The sequence below is a fragment of the Panthera pardus genome, unplaced genomic scaffold, assembly GCF_024362965.1.
Source record: "Panthera pardus isolate Hobbes unplaced genomic scaffold, ASM2436296v1 HiC_scaffold_26, whole genome shotgun sequence".
NCBI lineage: Eukaryota > Metazoa > Chordata > Mammalia > Carnivora > Felidae > Panthera > Panthera pardus.
The window spans coordinates 817,769-839,028 of record NW_026526832.1 but is presented as its reverse complement, the minus strand read 5'-3'; the positions used below and the strand labels follow the sequence as shown (position 1 = coordinate 839,028).

General features: G+C 46.6%; 1 protein-coding gene and 1 long non-coding RNA gene across 5 annotated transcripts in view; one reads left to right on the top strand and one right to left on the bottom strand.

Annotated features, from left to right (window-relative positions):
• TCF7L1 (transcription factor 7 like 1) overlaps positions 1-21,260 on the bottom strand; it is a 157,693-nt gene that overhangs the window by 81,622 nt on the left and 54,811 nt on the right. The gene's annotated exons all lie outside the window — the stretch shown is intronic.
• LOC109263721 (uncharacterized) lies at positions 11,689-15,118 on the top strand. Its single transcript, XR_008417994.1, has 3 exons — positions 11,689-11,988; positions 14,197-14,410; positions 14,864-15,118. It is a non-coding gene; the product is annotated as an uncharacterized LOC109263721 (long non-coding RNA).

The following is a 21,260-nucleotide window of genomic DNA, read 5'->3' as shown; positions in this document are numbered from 1 at the left end:
GCACGGAAACATGAGAAAACTCTCAACAGTAGGAAGACCGCACGCATCTGCAGCAACTGGGTACTGCACACTTTCCCACTCCAAACTTTACTCTTGCGGGTCCCCCTGCTCCATCTTCTCTCCTCCCTCGCCCAAGTACGGCTCTTCAACACACAGCTCTTGGAAAAAACCGTCAAGACCCCAGGCTTCGTGAGCCTTCCTTCCCCAGAACCACAGGTCGAACATGCGAGTGCTTCCCAGGGCCAGGCAGAGTGCAGTCCCGACAGTAACAGCAGCCACAATAATAATTATCGGGTGTGTCCTAGGAGGCAGGCCCTGCGCCCCGCCTTTTACCTGAACTAACCATTGAACGCCCACAAGACTTAGGAGGCACATCACTACCCAGATGTAGAGAGAGACCAGGTCATGCCCACTGCTAAGTGGTGGGGCTAGCGTTTGAGCCCGGCCCAGGCTTTAGCCCAGACAACTCGGCTCTGAGGGAGGGGTGGGTACAGCCCATCAGAGGGGTGCTGCTGTTACCCTGCAGGAGTGCGAGCCTTGCGCTGCGACACTTCTGAGACCCTCTATACCTCTCTTGTTTCAAGAGGTGCGGGAAATATGGCCTTTTACGTGACATTCTTTAATTCTGTAAAAAGTTCCAGCCCCAGGCCATATCCGAAAGGAGACTGGGACAGCGGGCACGGGTCATGCCTGCTCTGAACACTGCATCGTGCAGCTGCCCGGGCACTGCTATGTGAGGTCTCTCTTCCCACGCCTGGAATTATGATTTAAATGTTTGTGGTTTCAGATAGCTCTTCTTACTGACATTATAAGCTAATGGAGGACAAGGAGCAGGTCTTCTCATTCATCATGGTTTGTGAAACCCTTCACAGCCTCATGACCTCCTGGGTAGAACAGAGGAGAGACTTACCTACACAGAGACCCCACTATGTGCCAGCACTGTTCTAGACCCTTCCATGCACCAGCTCATTTAATCCCCATAATGACCTGTTGAGTTCAGTAATATCAACGTAGGCGCTTTTTTTTTTCTTTTTGGAGACAGAGAGAGAGAGAGAGAGAGAGAGAGAGAGAGGGAGAGAGAACTCCAAGCAGGCTCCATGCTCAGTGTGGAGCCTAATGTGGGGCTCAATCTCACAACCGTGAGATCATGACCTGAACCCTAAATCAAGAGTTGGACATTCAACTGGGCCACACAGGTGCCCTGCCTTTTCTTTAAAAAAATTTTTTTTAAATTTTTTCTAATGTTGATTTATTTTTAAGAGAGACAGACAGACAGAGCAAGAGCAGGGGAAGGCAGAGAGAGAGAGGGGGAGGGAGACAAAGAATCCAAAGCAGGTTCCAGGCCCTGAGCCATCAGCACAGACCCTGATGCAAGGCTTGAACCCATGAATGACGAGATCATGACCTGAGCCAAAGTCGGGCACTTAACCAAGTGAGCCACCCAGATGCCCCTGAAAAAATTTATTTTAGAGAGAGAGAGAGAAAGAGCAAGAGTGGGGGAGAGGGGCAGAGGTAGAGAGAGAGAGAATCTTAAGCAGGCTCCATGCTCAGTGCAGAGCCCAACAAGGGGCTCAAACCCATGACCCTGGGATCATGACCTGAGCCAAAATCAAGAGTTGGACGCTCAACCGACTAAACCACCCAGGTGCCCCCCCAGCCTTTTCCTTTTACATGAATGAAGATTGTGACGCTCAGAGGGGCTTAGTCTCTTTCCTAAAGTCACAGACTTTAGTGGCCACACCACGCATGCTCCTGCCAGCTCACGGAACAGACATAGGTAACCGCTGAGATGCTCTATCTTGGTGGTTCCAGGCAGGGAAATCAATTCCCAAATTAATTAGTGAGGGAATTGTTTATGTTTTAATGGCTCTCAGTAAATAATAAAGTACTTGGATCCCTGGATAACGAAATTCCCTGAGCTCTCAGGACCATGTTGTCTGCCTTGAAGCCTGAACACTGTCCGAGCTTATTCAGCAGTGTTGCCAAACCCCCACTACGTGGGGGTTGTTCTCAAAGTGAAAAAGCAAAGCTGTCTCCAGGAATAGACCCATCACGCTGTGTAGCAAGAGGCAGCACCATGTGGGTGAAGCCTGGTGCGGCCCCTGGGCTCTAGCACTCCTGAGCAGTGTGACCCCTGGGACAGTTTCCTTGCTTCCCCACACTTCACTTTCCCTACCTGAAAATGGGAAGATGAGGACGATGCTCACTAGGGATCCCTACCTCCCAGGACCGGTGTGAGGATTAAATTATTTGAAATCCATGTTTAGAACCGGGTCTGGCACATGGCAGAACTCCAGGAGCCGTGTTATTGTTCAGAACCTCAAGTTGCTGCTCCTTTGTCATCTCCCATGGAAGGGAGATGTCCCACCAGACAAGGACAAAGGGTCGGGAACAACCCGGATGCACCCAACCCTCCACACTGTCATCTGACGCTTCCTTCAGTGGCTTACTGAAAACTTCCTGCCTTGGACAGTCTTGGCTATGCCCCATTGTTTATGGTGGGTTTTGCTTGATCCTCTTGGGTTTCCCAGGTAGACATTCTATAAACAGTGGTTGTTTTCCCTCTGGCTTTCCAGTCTTTATTGTCTTGGCTACTGTACCAATGCAACCCTGTTCTCTCCCTCCCTGGCCCTTGCACTTCTTATCCGTCTTGTCTACCTGGCAATGACCCTGACACACTGCTAGAGATCCCGGCCATCGGGAGAAACTTCAGGGTGCCAGTGAGGGACTGCAGCCATGACAGGCCCAAGAACTCCCCAACAGGCTACACAGTTCCCAGGAGAATCTGGAATGAAGATGGGGACATTCAGTATGTGTGGGAAAGAGCCAGGCAAGACAGGGGGCCTGGGAGGCAAGGGGGAGGCAGAGCTGAGGTCACCATAAGGAGCGAGTAATGGCCATATCACGAAGAGTGCCCCCCATGAGGCCTGACACAGGGCTGGGACTCAAGTACTGGTGAATCAGCACTGACCTGTGAAGATTATGTCCTGTCCCCATGGGCGCAGCCTAAGACAGACCCTCCCAGATCCTCCCCTTCTCTAGGATTTTAGGTATATGGAGATTCAAATGCTGTCTTTCCTTTCTTTTTCTTTCTTTTTCTTTTTCTTTTCTTTTCTTTCCTTTTCTTTCTTTCTTTTTTTCTTTCTTTCTTTCTTTCTTTCTTTCTTTCTTTCTCTTCCTTCCTTCCTTTATTTATTTATTTTGAGAGAGAGAGAGAGAGAGAGAGAGAGAGAGAGAGAGAGAGAATCCCAAGCCAGCTCCGCACCATCAGCACAGAGCTTGATAAGGGGCTCAAACTCATGAACCTTGAGATCATGACCTGAGCACAGATCAAGAGTCAGACGCTTAACCGACTGAGCCACCCAGGCATCCCTCAAATCCTGTCTTTTCTTACCAAGAGACCTCCATATCTCAAAAGGAGTTCCTTTCAAAGAAGGTAGACAGTTTCCTAATATATTAACATCCTTTTTTTTTTTAATGTTTATTTTTGAGAGAGCAAGCCAGCACGAACTGAGGAGGGGCAGAGAGAGAGGGAGAGAGAATCCCAAGAGAGAATCTGTGCTGACAGCACAGAGCCTGATGTGAGGCTTGACCTCACGACCCTGGGATCATGACCTGAGCTGAAATCAAGAGTTGGGCGCTTAACAGACTAAGCCACCCAGGCACTCCTAGTTCATTAACATTCTAACTGATTTCCCCGTCTGCTCCACTGGACTCCTGGGGAATGTGCATGTAGGATACATTTTGGGAAGTGGAGGGAGTCATCTTATAATTTGAAAATGCAGTATTTGCAGCAGTAGGCTTCCATGCAAAGGTGTTGCTCCCTATTACCAGGGTGCACTCCCCAAGCCAGCCCTGAGAGATAGCTTGTCAGTGTCAATGCTGTACCTTGGGAAGACACAGGAACTCGCATTTCAATAAGCACCCGGGATGATTCTGAAGCAGAGGTCCATGGACCATACTTTGAGAATCACTGTCCTGATGGTTCTGCAGGTCTGACGCCTCTGAGCATCCTCCCTATAGTTCTCTACTCCCTCTTCTGACCCAATAAGTCCCTTCAAATATTCAGGGTCCAAGCAGATCCTCCCAGGAGCACGGACAATGGGCAGATCACAGGAAAAGAAGCAGGCTGGCCAGCAACTCCTGGCACCGCAGCCCCATTCCCAAACGATGGGACATGGAAGGGGCCACAGAACATCCAGCTGAGTCTTCCTGTCTCATTCATGTACCCAAACAGGACAAGTGCCAGTGACCTCATGTGTAACCGTGTCCACAGGCTTGAGCAAAGGAAGGTGAAGATGTCACTTGGGTTTCCATGTGAGTCCCAACCACCTTCCTCCTTGGGATGCTGCCTAGGGATCTATGGCCTTATTCACCACCTAGGCCCTCCCTGCATGGCTCGTCGGCTTTCTCACTAGATGTGTACATTCATCTGTCCCCACTGGAGAAAACTCTCCTAACTAGGCACCTGTTTTAATGTGGCACTTTTTAGATTAAGAGAAATATCTGACCCTATTATTCGGTGACTACTGTAAAATTCTATCAAAGATATGGAGGAAAAAGAAATCAATGACATACAAATGCTTCTGGACCTGCAAAGCCCAGAATATTTTGAAAACTAACCTTGCTCTTATAAATTTCATATTGACTCCCAAGGGGAAAAAGAAAAAATAAAATCAAAATTTCATGATCTATCACTTCCTCAAGATAATAAAAAACAAACTGAAGGTAAAAAATTGGGGACCAAGGGCACCTGGGTGGCTTAGTCAGTTGAGCATCCAACTCTTCATTTCAGCTCAGGTCATGATCCCAGGGTCATGGGATCAAGCCCTGCCCTTCCCCCCTCCTCCTGCTCGTGTTCTTTCTCTCTGTCAAAAATAAAAAATGTAAATGAAAATTTTAAATGTAGTCCATAAACAACTTTTTTTTCCTTTCTGGAACTGCTTCTTCCACCAAAAAAGGTAGCTGCTACCATTCCAGAGGCTCCCCCTGCACTGGACTTCGAGTATTCAGCTCCAGACTTGTGGCAAAAACTAAAACTGCTTGTGTGACAAGATAAACACATACCTAGAAATCACTCTGAAAACAAGGAATGGTAAGAATTTAGCTTTTCCGTGATGAATTAGATCTGGCTCACTCCCTCACTTCCTTCAGGTCTCTGCCCAAACATCACCTCTGCAAGACCTTTCCTAACACCCATGTGCAACAGCATCCTGACCTTTAGCCTCTACGTGCCTTACTCTGCTTTCTTTTCTTTATCGCCACCTGACGCATTGTGTATTTGTTCATTGTCTCTCTCCCCAACCAGAAGGTAAGCAACTTGAGAACTGACATTTTATTCACTGCTACATGCCCAGCACCTTGAAAGTGCCTGCCATGTCACTGCACTCAAGTATCTGTTCCGGGAAGGAACCCAGCCACCTGCCAATCTATTCACTAGTCCATCCATTCTCCCAGATATCTACCCACTTAGTACCAACCATGTGCTAGGTACATGGCCCACTTAGGCCAACCATGGCCTAGACGCCATGATGGATGTTCTGTAAATGAGGGTAAAGACTAAACATGGGTTTTGCTCCTAGAGAGACAGATACCTGGCAGCTGTGGGTATTCAAAATACCTGGCAGGTGCACCTATGTTTGAGACAAGGAGAATGGGCAGGAAGCTGTGAGAAAGAAAAAGGTGACAGCTTTTTTAAAGTTATGGGACCAGGGAAGTCCTCCCAAGAAAGCGACCCAGAAGCTGATAGGGGGTTACCCAGATGAAGAGTGTGGGGAATGGGAAGCACAAGGGAAGGTTCAAAGTGGGAAGAGCTCGGTGGCTGGGAACAAGGAAGAAAACAGCACAAAGGAGACAAGAAGGAGTCAGACCACTCCTGGCCTCCCATCACCAAGGTGCACATGTCAGGCAGGCAGGTGCTAACCTGGACCTGAATCAGTTGGAGACAATAGGGCATCAACTCTGCTTATGAGATTTAGAGAAGCAAGGAATAAACAATCCTGAAATGTTTCTTCCCATACCAATTATAAAAGAGGACGAGATTTACTTTTAAAATAATCGGTTGAAATCCCTATTTGTTTCTGCATCAGTAAGGATGCTTCTTAAATATCTGAGAAAACCTTGGTAGAAGAAATAAACGTAGCTAAGACATTTTTTGGTGATAGCATATCATGCAGCTCCTTCTCAGCGTCGCCCCAAATGGCATCTCTGACCAGGGAGTGGAGCCACGGTTCACATTTAGGAGACTGGATTTAATGTACACGGTGTTGACAACAAATACTTAAAATTGACTGTGTTTCCTTTTCTGCTGGAACCAAATAGCTGATATCAGTTTGTGTCCTGGGTTCATTTTCTCCTACTACAATTATAATACATGCAACAATTTTATGTTGCATGAGATAAATGATGGCCCCCCTACTCAACTATAAGCTCTTTGAAGGGAGGCATTATCTCTGGATTTCTATCACCAAGAACAGTTCTCAACCCATAAAAAATCCTTTAAAACAAGTCTAATGAGATCAAAGGGCCTCAGTTCGCCAAGATTTTGCTAGTCTGGTTTAGCACAAACCCCGCTCTCGATTCAGTATGGGCCGCATGCTAGCTGAGCGATCACAGGCTCTGGAATTGACTTTTTCAGAAAATTAAATGAAACAGTAACTTATGAAGAGTACCTATCCTGAAGCCCAGGACGTGGCAGTTAATCAACAGACAGGTTAATCAGTAAGAAGGATTGTTGTTTTGTCCCTAATATGCAAGGAGAACCAAGATATTCATACAGCTTTTGCATTATGACCTTAACCATCTTCTATCAGAATCTGAACATGTCACAAAACCACTAACCCATTGACACATTCTGTGGTCACAGTCCACAGGGCCCAGGAGGACTGCAGAGCCTGTCTGGTCAAAAACCAACACAAATGGTCTCAGGGATAAAAGGGCCACCAACAAGGCAAGATCAGCGTTGTGTCGGTAGATGAACAGCCACTAACTTCCCAACAAGGTGGATGGAATCCCAACGGACAAGTCACAGGGCCAGCCCTAGGGACACACGCCCTCACCTTCCACCATGGCCGCTGCCCCAAGCCCCTCCAGGCAGGATGCAGGAGCCCGACAGGTGAGAGTTAATGTTCCTAAATGGCTATACCTTCATTTGGAACTATCTTTCTTTCTCAATAATAAAAGGTCAGCTGTGAATTACAGATGGGAGTCAAGCCAAGGAAAGAAATGCTGGTCAGTTCTTAGTAACAGGGCTCTAAAAAAAAGCATCCAAGTGGATGACAGTCCTTATCAGCGACTTATCAATCCCCAGGGTCCAACTGCAGTGGTAATTTAATTTTTACATAATGTCCACTGTTTTAAAAATGTACAAGAGTGGAGAAACCACCTGGAAATCTTTATATGAACAAACTAGAATAAAGGACATGAGATGAGAAGGACTCCTGCCTGCTGCCTCCAAAGGCTTCTATAAATATATCAATCTTGGGGCACCTGGGTGGCTCAGTTGGTTGAGCATCTGATTCCTGATTTTGGCTCAGGTCATGATCCTAAGGTCGTGGGATCAAGCCCCACATAAGGCTCCACGCTGAGCCTGCTAGGAATTCTCTCTCTTTCTCTCTGTCTCTCTCCCTCTGCCCCTCTCTCCCACTTGTACATGCTCTCTCTCTAAAATTAAATTAAATTAAATTTAATTTAAATTTAAATTAAAATATCAATTCCCCCAGAGTGCAGGTGCATACAATATACCTGCATGCAAATCTATCACTTCAAGACTTAAAAAATACTCAGTCTTTAGTTGACAATAGGTCCAACAGAGGTGTAGTACCTCTGTTGCGGGAAAACAAAGACTTTCTTTTTTTTTAATTTTTTTTTTTAACATTTATTTATTTTTGAGACAGAGAGAGAGAGCATGAACAGGGGAGGGTCAGAGAAAGAGGGAGACACAGAATCTGAAACAGGCTCCAGGCTCTGAGCTGTTAGCACAGAGCCTGACATGGGGATTGAACCCATCAACTGCGAGATCATGACCTGAGCCGAAGTCGGACGCTTAACCAACTGAACCACCCAGGCACCCCAACAAAGACTTTCAATACACACTTTATCAGCTGCCTTCAGCTCTAGACCTGAGAGAAAAATAGTGACAGTAAACTACTCTTTACATGCTACTAGAGGCAGTGTAAATTGGTAAGCTACATCGAAAAAAGGCTGGCAATTCCTCAAATGTTTAAACATAGAGTTCCTGTATGACCCAGCACTTCCACTCCTAGCTATATACCCAAAAGAATTGAAAATGCATGTCTATTTTCATACAAAAACTTGTACACAATATTCATAACAACACTGTTCATAATAGTCAAAAAGTGGGAATACCACAAACATATATCAACAGATGATTGGATGGAGGCACCTGGGTGGCTCAGTCTGTTAAGCAGATAAGCGTTCAACTTTGGCTCAGATCATGATCTCACAGTTCTAGAGTTCAAGCCCTGTCGGGCTCTGTGCTGACAGCTCAGAGCCCGGAGCCTGCTTCGGATTCTGTGTCTCCCTCTCTCTCTGCCTCTCCCCCATTCACACTCTGTCTCTCTCTTTATCAAAAATAAACATTAAAAAAGTTTTTTTAAAAAAGATGAGTGGATAAACAAAACGTGGTATAGCCATGCAACAGAATACTATTGGGCCATAAAAAAGGAATGTGTACTGATTCATCCTATAATATGAATAAACCTTGAAAAAATTATGTTACATTAAAGAAGCCAATCACAAAAGGATACACGTTCTGTGACTCCATTTATTTTATTATTAAAAAAAATTTTTTATAATGTTTATTTTTGAGAGAGAGAGAGAGAGACAGAGAGAACACAAGCTGGGGAGGGACAGAGAGAGAGAGGGAGACACAGAATCTGAAGCAGGTTCCAGGCTCCAAACTGCCAGCACAGAGCCCGAGGCGGGGCTTGAATCCACGAACTGTGAGATCATGACCTGAGCTGAAGTTGGACACTTAACTGACTGAGCCACCCAGGCGCCCCTCTATGACACCATTTATATGAAATGTTCAGAACTGGCAACTCCAGAGAGACAAAATATAGATTAGTGCTTGCCAGGGTTGGAGGAAGAAGATAAGAGGGAGGGAATGTTAACAGATAAGAGTTTCTTTTTGGGGTGATGAAAATGTTCTAGAGCAAGGTAGTGTTGATGATTACACAATTCTGTGAGTATAATAAAACCACCAAATTGTTCACTTTCATAAGAGGGTGAATTTTAGAGTACATAAATTTTATCTCAATTAAATAAATACATAGGATGTATTTTTAAGCCATTAATTACATAAAGAGATAAAGGGAAAAACGATCTTGCCCAGTATTTCTGGAAATAAAGCCTGAAAGCCTTACATCCACTGGCATACTCCAAACAATGGTTCCCAACGAGGGCTGCCCATTAGACTGACCCAGAGAGAGCCTTTCAAAACACAGAGATGCTTAGACTTCCCTTCCCAGAGATTATAATTTAATTGGTCTGGGGTGGGGCTCAGGGACTAGTGTTTCTCACAATCTCCCCAGTTGACGCTAATGTGCAGCCAGAATTAAGAACCACTGCCCTAGAATTTGAGCTTTTAAAGGAGTCCCTGGTGTTGGTTTAGGTATCTGCTATTTTATCCTTTCTCATAAACATAAGACAGACAAAATTTTAAATGGCTCACAGTTTCTGGCTGTTAGAACTGGGATTTCATTTTATTGTCTCTTCCACATTAAAAAAAAAAAAGATCAGCAGGTTGCCATTTTGTAGACAGAGAATCTGAAGTACAAAATGGCTAAGACACATACTGAGGTCACCATAGTGAGTTGGGGTGGGGATCGGATTACAATTTCGTCCTTGGGAACCTACGACTCTAACTTGAACCAGGAGGAACAGCCACTCAGCACGGGTGGCAGGGACAGGCAGCACCGGGCACTGGCACCAGAGGCAGGAAGGCTGGATGGAGCCTCAGTCTGGGAAAACCGCAAACTCTCAAGTCTGCTGTCTTCACCTTCTGATTTGGTAAAATAGAACCACCCCTCTTCTGCACCCACCCCTCCCCAAAACAAACCTGTTTTCCTTACAGGGCTGGGAAGAAGAGGTTCATTTCACCTCCTCATCTCAGGTAAGCTACCCCAAAGTGCTCACTTATTGGGAACACTGCTTATCTGATATTCATTATTTTCCCATAAGCTGGTGAAACCCCCGTCAGGTCTGCATTAGGCTCCACATTCATGTCGGAGCCCCAAAGCTGTTTCCAATTGGCAAAGTCATGGCCAGGGTGTGTTGTTCATTAGTATATTTGTGGGAGGCTGTCCAGGCCCCAACCCAGTCACCGGCCGTGGGAAATTCCTCCCAGATCGGAGGACCCTCCAGGCCTGAGGACAGAAATGAGGAGCTACCTGTGCCTCTCCCTGGGTTCCTGCTCGGAGCTCCTTCCCTACTCGCAAGGAACACACACAGACAGTGGTCGTTTGGGTTCTGATTTTGTTGAGTAACCTCTCGACGACTTTCTGCGCAGTTCCTGGCTCTTCCATCCCACCCTCCTCCCTCTCTCAGCTGTTTTATAAGCTGAATTCTAATCTGGGTTTCTTCACAATGTCGCCTTTGACTACAAGCTAATAAAACCCCAAACGGGAAATTCAGGAGTAATGGAGATGCCACGTGACTGTAACCTAAGGTTGTTGGTCAACTTGATTTGGTTTTCAAGCCTGTACCCCATCTGGGGGCTTCAGCCCCCCACCCACCTTTGTGGCAATAAAGAGGGTCTTTGTCTTTTGTCACACTGCACGTGGGCCCTGAACCTTTCTGAGGAGTCCCGCAGACAGCTCACAACACTCCAGGACCCCTGCACGCCCCTCTCCGTGTCTGCTACCTCGCCCGGGGCTCAGGAAAGCAGCTGCCTCACCTCCCCGGCCACAGACAGGCCTTACCTGCCACCTAACCTGACCAGAGTCACCACAGTGACCACCCTGCGCAACCAGGAGGCTGCTGGAACCCTCACACGAGGGCGGTACTTTTGTTATGAGTATGCAAATCCTCACCATAAACATCAGAGAAGTCAAGGAGAAGAACAAAGGTGTTTTGCTGCAGCCTGAAATTCAAGGTTGCGGTTGAGCCACACTGGTAATTTCTTTCTGAATTTTGTTTTTAATTGCAGAGAACGGGGGAAAATCTCGATTTCCACAGATAAGTAGTAGCTAATGCTAACAGGCTTTCAGGAGGCTGCCTTTTGATCTTAGGATAGTCTTTAAGGTAAATCAGAGTTTCTCAACCTTTCTTTCATTATCACCCCCCCTTAAGGAGCCTTGGTAGACATTTTTTCCTAATTGTGCTCTCCTTCCTCCATGAAATCTTAACACCATAGATATACTGTGTATCTCTTTATGTATAGTGACCCTTCGGAGGGCTGTGCACCACTGTCATGGCTAGATTTTTTTTTGTCCCCTTGGAGGCAATACTACTCTGGTTGAGAACACAGGAGTTCAATTGCTCCAAGGCTTGAAATAGTGGTAGACTTATTTTTTTTTCAAAGTATAATTACTAAAAATGATGGCAAAACTGGAAACAATGGAAAATTCTTAGACAATAATGATTAGTTGCTAGACACTATTCTAAGCACTTGACCTGTACTTACGTAAGCTCATAATACTATTATTATCCTCGTTTAATAGATAAAGAAAAGGAGGCACAGAGAGGTCAGGTGACTTACCCAAGGCCACACAGGTAGCGGGCAGCAGAGGTGGGAATCAAGACCAGACTCCACACCCTAACCACTAGGCAATACTGGTCTCCCACAATACGAAACAACTGCTTGTGTCCTAATCACAAATTTAGAAATCAAACGATGCACCCAAACCCAACAATAAGCCTATAACCAACCATCGTGAGACACTTCCACAAAGTGACACATCATACATTATTAAACTGGCCACTGAGCTACGAAGACACCCCAAGCCGGGCCCACCAAGAGCACAGGTGAGTATCTGCACAATAGCACGCGAGCGTTCTATGCATGCTTGAATATTTAACAAACCTGGGGCTACCTACAAGCTTCCTAATACCTCACTTCTAAGAATTCCAACACAGACAAAAAGGCAGGGGACTTATTTGCCCCAATGTGAGCCACCCTGGCAGTTCTAGTTAGTGCATCGGTTGGGCTCCAGTATGTTGAAATGTGGGGTATTTAATCAGACATATTTTATTTCGGTTGCACATTTTTATGTGGTGAAAAGAGAATTAAAAAAAAAAAAAGTCAAGCCCAACATTTGAGAAACCCCCATAGCACTGAGCCATAGCACAGACTCTGAAATCACCTGATAACCTTCCAGGGCCCTCTGGTCTGGCTGAGGGTGCCTGCTTATACAAGCTGGGACAGCTTCAACCCAGCCTCCTGCACCATATTCCCCACCCAGCTCCTGCTGGGGCATCACACCTCTCCCCCCACTCCCCCGACCTTCCAGCCCACGTCACTCAGCCACACCCTCGCCTCCCACCAAAGACCCATGCCCACACCAGTTCAGTCCAAGTCTGGGGCTGAGCCCAGCAGCCCTAGGTGTCGGGCCCCCCTGTGACCCTGACGTGTAAGGCACCTGAGAGCTGTCTGTCGTCCCTACTTTCAGAAGGTAACCCTAACTCTGAGCAAGTCATAGCCAGCTGGTCCAAGCCCCTCACCTGCCCCAGAAAAGCAGGCGACTCTCATGTGTGTTCTTAGGCGCCATGATTGAGTGAGCAGGGAGTTCTCTTGACTTTCCACCTGTGCATGTGCTCCTGGTCCTTACTGCTTTCTTCCCATCCATGCATCTCTAACTTACTGTATGCCAGCAGCTGGGGAATCAAGGCAGATAAATACATCATCACTTACTGTTTCTAGCATTCTGAAAGAAAAAGAACAGGAGGCCTAATTTAGAGTCGGGGCAGGTGAGCAAAACTATCTGAGGAGTGAGGGTAACAACATTCTAGGCAGAGTGAACCCCAAGCAGGGAGACCAGAGATGTGGCATTTGGGCAATCTGAAAGCAGGTGGATGAGACTGAGGAAGAGGAAGAGGCAGGAGTCTCCTCCATTATGAGGGCGGAGGGCTTTCTTCCCCTCTCCATCTGTGGGTGGACAGCAGTAAAAATCACTGCAGTTAGGGGTCTGAGCCAGGAGGCGGGTCTGCCTTCACTGGCTGTGTAACACTTTCTCAGACCTGGTTTCCTACCTGTACATTAGGAATAATCCTTTTTTTTTTTTTTTTTTAATGGGAGAGACTTCACTATTTGGGATTTTTTTTTTTATGTTTATTTTTGAGAGTGTGGGGGCGGGGCAGAGAGAGAGGGAGACAGAGGATCTGCAAGGGCTCTGTGCTGACAACAGAGAGCCTGATGCGGGGCTCAAACTCATGAACTGTGAGATCATGACCTGAGCCGAGGTCAAACGCTTAACCGACTGAGCCACCCAGGCACCCCAGATTAGGAATAATCCTAATCCCTACCCCAGATGGGGGTAGTGACTCAGTGCAGCTATCCTCTAGAGCAGGGGTTCTTGACCTCGCCTGTACAATGGAACCACCTGGAGCCTTGTAAAGTGCTGACGTGTGGGGTCCACTGCTGGGCCTAGCCCAGGCCTCCCGCATTGTTAAAGCTCCCTCAGCGACACTGAGGTACAGCTGCAGGAGGAAGCATCAGAGAAGGCCAGGATGCTGGGCACGCTGCAAGTGCTCAAAAGTTCTGAGCTGTTACCAACAGAGGGATCTCCAGGCCTCACTCCCACCCTCTCCAAAAATGCCCAAGTTCCCAATCGAAATCATCCCACAGCCCTCCAGCAATCACTCCCATACAGATGACTTTTGTGATAAAGCTCTAACAACCGCTTAACAGTCAAATCCACAAAGACACAAGGTAGAAAGGGAGCTGCCATGGGGAGAGGGAACTGGCAGCTGTTCAGTGGGGACCGAATTTCAGTGGGGGAAGATGAAGAAAGTCCTGGAGACGGATGGTGGTGATGGCTGCACAACAGTGTGAAAGTACTTAACCGTTCACTTAAGAACGGTTAAGATAGTACATTTTAGGCTACATATATTTTATCACAATTTTTAAAAAACTGCTTAAAACGTGGTTTACTCATATTCAGAATGTCCTTCGATGTCCACAGAATACAAAAAATATTAACTTGAACAATAATGAATACACTTATACTTTTCCAGGTCTAAGAATCTATCCAACAGAAAAGCCACTTTGCCGTAAAGATACATGTACAAGTGTGCTCAGTGGGGCACATTGCAACAGGGCAAAAAGCATCAACAACCTACAGGTTCATCGCTAGGTGAAGGCTCAGGCACATCAGTGTCCGTCTTGGGAATACTATGCAACCACGAAAAAGGTTGAGTCAGTGTGTGTCTGTGAACACTGACAGCTCGGGTGAATAACATGCTATTCCGGGAGATGCTGGGCGCCTGGCATCTGAACTCCCTCCTATCTAGGAATCCTTGCCTTCTTCAAGTCCTGGTGGGGGCCGGGTCCACCTCTCACTGGGGCCTGCAAATGCCACCAGTAACATTAACTGCAGCGATGCTATCAGCCTGGTTTCGGGGCATAATGGTGGCCGTGGTCCGGGCTGCTGCCTGGTGTCCACAGTCTGGGCCCACAGCAAGACTGGGGACCACCCTGATGTCTTTTAAAGAAATTTCCGTCACTATCAGCCAGCCGAGAGCTACTGTTTGCAACTAAGAACCCTACTGATGAAAATGTTCACATTAGCACTTTTTGTTTTTTAACCAAAAAAAATTGGCCCTTATAGATCGGTAGATAAGGACGGCTAACATTTCTTGAGACAGTTACTACATACCAGGCCCTGTTCTAAATACTTTTCAGGTGCCAACTCACTTAGTGTCCACAACAACCCTGTTAGGTCTGTAACGAAGAATCTCATTTTACAGATGAGGGAACACAGGCTTCGAAGAGGGTAGGTAACGTGTCCAAAGTTACGAAGTTTGCAGCTAGTTTGTAGGTGGTTCGAGAATGCGGGAAGTCTGGCTCCAGAGCCCACAGTCCCAGCCGTTCGGCAAACACGATTCCACAGATACTCTGAAGAAGGACTGACTGCAGGAGCTGTCTACACCTGTTACCTCTGGGACGGGACTGGGAAGGGGGAGGGGGGTCAGGTTGGAGGAGGCCGTGGGTGTGTTCCTTCTGTCCAGTTTAAATCTTTTACAACAGGAACCATTCACGTGCTACTTTCAGATAAAGCAGCATTGTGGAGCGATTAAACTTGAACTAGGGTACCTGCACACCAAAGGCCCTGGCAACGGAGACTCCACTGCCTGCAGTAGCCCCCTGCTGCCACCTCCCAAGGACCCGAGGAGGATTCAGTGCCACACCTCATGCCAGGGGTTTCCTCCTGGTTCTGTGACAACCCATGCCCAAGGTGTCTACTGTGATGTGGCACACAGGTAGAGGCTAGTTGTGTAGATCACACAAGCTCTGGGTTCAAGGGCACCTGGCAACCCACCTCCAACACCCCACTCCTCAAGTTTGGTCTTAAAGCACCACGTGGTCCCAGTCCCCCTCCTAGAGCTTCTGACCCTCCCATCTACTGCCCTGTCATCCGAACCCAATTCACTTGCTAAGGCCCAAATCAGAGCTAATTCTCCTGCCAGCCTCGGTTTCTCCTATTCCCTGCACACATCATTTCCGAGTAATGCCTCCTTTGCTGGTGGAAGGGTACCATGTTCACGGGCCACTTCTTAGTTTATCCACCCTCTTCTCCTTTCTTCACTTGATAGTCTATCTTACTGAACTCCTGAGGGCCACCTGCACCCTTTCACACAAACCCCCCACTACCACACAAGGGCAGGAGTTGCTAGAAACACCACCTTGATCACAGGTCTGCTCTGCAATAACTCTAACACCCAAGGGCTATTATTTCACACGGGCCCTAACCAGATGAGGGTTGTTTTTTGTTTTTGTTTTTACTTTTTATTTTGAAATAGTTTCAAACCTACTGAAAAGTTACATGAGTACAATGGACGCCACCTACTAAAGACCCCAAATGTGTATATTTAATCTGTCCTCTCTCCATATAGTTTTTTTCTCTGAAACATTTGAGACTAAGTTGCACACAAGATACCCCTCTAAACACTTCAGTGTACATTGCCTAAAAAAGACATTCTCTTGCATTACCAGTTTATTTGCCTAATCAGGAAGTTAGCATTGATACAATACTATCATCTAATCTACAGACTTTATTCAACTGTTTGCCAACTGTCCCAGTGATGTCTTTCAGACACACACACACACACACACACACACACACACACACACAGAGAGAGAGAGAGAGAGAGAGAGAGAGAGAGAGAGAGAGAGAGAGAGAGAGAGAAACAAAGAACAAACCCATGGTCCAGGATTCAGTCCAGGCTAAACACTGCTTAGAACGAAACTTCTCAATTTCTAGACCTGTCCATCCAGACTGGACAAGTCACTATCCTCTCTGGGCTCCACCCTCCATAAACTATGAGGATAAAAGGGCAGAGAAGCCAAGGGCATTGTAATCCTTGTATATTGAAAGTGATCAGTCAGTGGGGCCACAATGACTATGATAACCTTCAGCTTCCCCCAGGCTTTGGGTCATTACTAGGTCATTACTTTACTAGATCATTATATGCATATCTCACATGTACCATCTCATCTAAACCCAACTGTTTCTATGGTCATCCCCATTTTGCAGATGAAAAAATTGAGCTCGTGGTGGTTGAGTAACTTGCTGAAGACCTTTCCAATGCTTACAGAATTAGAAACAAGGATGGAAGAAAACATGCCTTGTCATTTGCAGTCTGACCAACCTTCGCTAGATTGAAATAGCCTGCTAGGTGAGAGGGAGGCAGGTCTCTAAAGAGAGACCACCGAAGCTGCAGCGGCCACCAGACACAGGGTGGTTGCACAGCTGCATAGCAAAAGAACGCTCTGGTCAAAAGCAGCACACAGTCCCCGAGGCAGAGGAGAAGTGGATTCTGGGACCACAGTGAAAACAGAACTACACCAAGTTCCATGCTGCAAAACAATCTCTCCTTGTGGCCTGGAGTTGAATTTTTGTCCCCTCCCTATGCATAGCTCTGCCCTATGCAGCTGAATATGAAGTCCCTCTGTAGGAAACTGGCCACATCCAGTGAAATAATCAACCTTTAATGCACTCACTAGAAGAGTACCAGGCACACATTTCTGCATCAAGTGCTGGCTAAGCCTATGAGGGTGCTATCCCATTTGACAGCCAGTTCCACGACCCGCCCTGGTCTGAGCCGGCACAGGACAGACGTCTGTAAGTCCTTACATAGTGCTGGCGCCTTACAAGAGAAGCTGTTGGGACCAGATGTTTTGAAACAGGCATCATGTTAAGTGGATCCATATCCTTCCATTAGCTATAGGGCAAATCAACTCCTTCCCCAGGAGGAAAGGCCGTGCATTTGTCCCAGTGGATTTGTGACCACCTTCCCAGGCTATGTGACATGTAGGAAAGTTCTTCTCTTCCTGACCTCAGCACAGATGCTGCTGTGCCTCTGGCTGCCAGCAGTTTGTAAATGTTGTAACATTTCCCAGCTAAATCGTGACGCTCTGAAAGACTTCTTACGATTTCTATTTTTTTAATGGCATGGCCCCAATAAAGGTGTGTGTTTCCTTTTCTCCTTTGTTCTTTAAACTTAGTTTCTACTGAAGTAGAAATTATGACAATCACGTGGTTCTCTGCACCAGCCCTCACCTTGGCTGCGATGAGCCTGAGCCCTTGGCTCCTCTGAAGCTCTGTAGCCACTTAATACTTCTGAGCCTCAGCTATTCCATCTGTAAACGGGAATAATAATCTTTCCTACCTCAAAGGGCTTAAAGCCCTTATAATGCATATATTTTACGTGTGTGTGTGTGTGTGTGTGTGTGTGTGTGTGTAAAATAGCTTGAGTCAAATGAAGTATTACACAGAAAGCACGTACCCAGTAAGTTCCCAAAAAATGGAAGACACTATTTCTTCTGCTAATACCACTCCTGCTGCTGTGATCACCACACACAATTTTGCAATGCTGGGGAACACAAGGGCCCCTTGGCATTTCAATCTGTGCCTCCTATCCCCCCCCACCCCCGCTGTTCTCAGCATGGCCCTAGGGTGCCCAAACCACAGTAAGGACACAAGCCAGAGCTAAGAGCCAGAGGTTTCCAGGGCTCTGGCTGCCAAATGGCACAAGCCACAAGGAGTCAATTAAGTCCATGCTCCCAAATCCACATTTACCACCAACGGGTTCCAAGTCGGCCCAAGGTACTGCCCCTTCCTGCAAACCAGCCTATGGCTGAGCTTCCAGATTCTAAAGGCAGGTCCCTGGCTGCCACGAGACCCTTCTCCATGGCCACTTGTGACCTTGAAAATGTCCTTTTGTCCCTTCAGCGTCTCAATTCTACTGTCCCTCCAAATAGGAGACGATCGAGTTCTTTCAGAAGGTTGTCCATACCCCAGGAACAGAGGACACTGTAGTCTCATTAAAGAACAGTGAAGTACCTTTCCATCCATGTATCCTAGGCCTAAATGGAAGGAGCATCAGCCTAGTTCATTCATTCAACCAGCACTTGCTGACTGCCTCGGTACAGAAGACTACGAAGATAAAAAAAAAAAAGGCAAGGTCTCCGTTCTTAAGCAGGGGATCAGATGGGTGATACACAAAGATAAAAGCTGAAGGTCAGAGCCAAAGATAAGCTCAAGCAGGTCCAAGCTTGTACATTCCTCCTTTGCTGCAAGGTATTCCCACCCCGCCCTCCCTGAGCCCCCAAGTGCACAGAGTGAATGAGCCCCAAATGGCAGTCCAGCGTCACCCCTCTGGGCTCACTCCTGGGCCCCGGGCTCCGCCGAACAATCAGGGCTTCTGGAGGCAGGCCGAGCAGGCGCATTCTCATGTGCAGGGCCCACAGCGCCCTTCTCAGCTGATTGTGTCCAGGCGGCCGGGGTCTCCGAGGCGCATGAATGCCCTTGAATGGGCCCATTCAAACTGATGGACAGGAGCTGAAAGCTGCACACACACAAAAGCCACTGGGCAGCCGGGAGGGCTCCAGCCCCGGGGTTTGCCCACGGGAAGGGAGGCCACCACTCCACAAAGAGCAGTGTGAAGACTTCTCTACACTTTCAATGGCATCTCTGGGCGCCAACTACACAGTACCCGCCCCCACCCCCACCAACCTCGAAGTGGGTAACAGCAGCAGACGATGGCAATGCAAGGAGAAAGCTGAGGGGGTAGAGGTAGAAACGAAAATCCAACAAACAACAAATAAACAGAATACCCTTTTCTTTCATAGCAAGATAGGGCTCTGGGCCAGAGTCGCTGAAGGGCGCCTCCGTGTGCCTATCTTGTACATTGGTTAGGGCTGCATTCCTGACACCCACGGTGACCTTTAAGGACTCTGGCTGACCTGAGATTGTTTAACATGTCACCAAGAAAAATGATCTCGAAAGGGAGCAGCCAATATTTAAATGAGGATTGGAGAAACCTGGTCCCATTCTTGTGCCACTCAGCGTTTTCAAGAGAGGGGGGGGAAAATCTCTGAAACGACATTTGTGTGTTTAAATAGGACCAGGAAGGGGAGAACCACCCACCTGGAATTCTTTTAATTGCTTCAAGGGAGGGGCAGGCTCTGCCAGTCAGAGGAGCAGAGAAGTCTATTTACACTGTTGCACACAAATATTTTACACTCACAGTCAGGTGGCTACTCTGGAAAGGGTGATTCTCAGCTCCCGAGATCACATTACTTTAGAAACAACCCCCCAAAAAGATAATTAAAGATAGTTCCTCCTCATAATGCAATACTATAAAGAGCAATTAAAATTAAATTAGCTTGTCATAGTAAAAAAGATGGATTGCATTCTTAGGCTTCCCGACCCAGAGTTAGTAAATTCATGGAGAGAAGGAAGAAGTCTGTGACTGAGTAGCAGTTTTACTAAAGAAATATTAAATGTTCAGACAAATTCTGTGAACAGACCAAGATAACATGGAGACAGGCACCGATTTCACTTTTTAAATTATAGAATAATTCAAACATATAAAAAAAAAAAGGACAGAGAGAAACATAAAAACCAATAAACCCACAAAACCCAAATTCACAATTGTTAGCATTTTGTCATATTTGCTGGTTTCTTTTCTTTTCTTTTTTTTTTAAAGAAATAAAACGTTAAAGAACCAGAAGAAGCCACTTGCCTCCTTCTGCAGAGGCAACGTGTCCGTGTTTTTACAGATTTGCCATTACTGACGCAACATAAACAGACCATAACATTGTCGTGTGTTTTTTCCTAATTTTTAGTTTGAAATAATTAAAGACGGACAGGAAACTGAAAAGCAGTGAGTAGGGAGATCCCACGCACCCTTCACAGACTCCCCCAGCGTGAACATCCTGCATAAATAATTACAGCACATGATCAAAACCAGGAGAGCAACAGTGGCACAACCCATAGAGCTTACTCAGATTTTACCAGTTTCACAAGCACTCGTGTGTGTGGCGGTGGGGTCCGTGCAACTTTCATGTGTAGCTTTGTGTAAGCACAACATCAAAATACTAAACTATACTCTCCCTCCAAGACTCCCTCTGGCTACCCTCTTCATGGCGACACCATTCACCTACCCCATCTCTAACTCCTGACAACCACTTAACCGTTCCCATCTCTAATTTTATTACTTCAAGAATGTGCTACAAATGGAATAAGCAGTGCGGTCTGTAGGCGTTGGAGACTGGCTTTTTTTACACAGTGTCATGTCCTCGAGGTCCGTCCACATTGTTGCGTGTCTTGGTGATTTGTTCCTTCTTGTTGTTGAGCAAGCGTTCCACGGTATAGATGTACCAAAGTTTGTGCAACTATCCATCATTGAAGGATATCTGGGTAGTTTCCAGTGTGTGGCTATTTTGAGTAATGGTGCTATGAACATGCACGTGTAAGTTGCTCTGTGAACATGAGAGAAAGGCCCTAAAAGAGTCTAAAAATTTTTGAATAAGAATAAAGGAATCTTTCTTCCCAACGTGAAGGATGACTATACTGCTACAGTAATTGTGACAGCATGGAGGTAGAGAAAAATACACACAGATCAATTGGGACAAAAGAGAGAACACACAATCAGCCCCACACAAATATGCCCAGGTGATTTTTGATAACAGCACAGTGAATTCCATGAAGAACGTGTGGCTTTTTCAACAAACAGTACTGGAGCAACTGGATACCAAATAACATCAACATCAACTTCAATTTCACACTTTATAC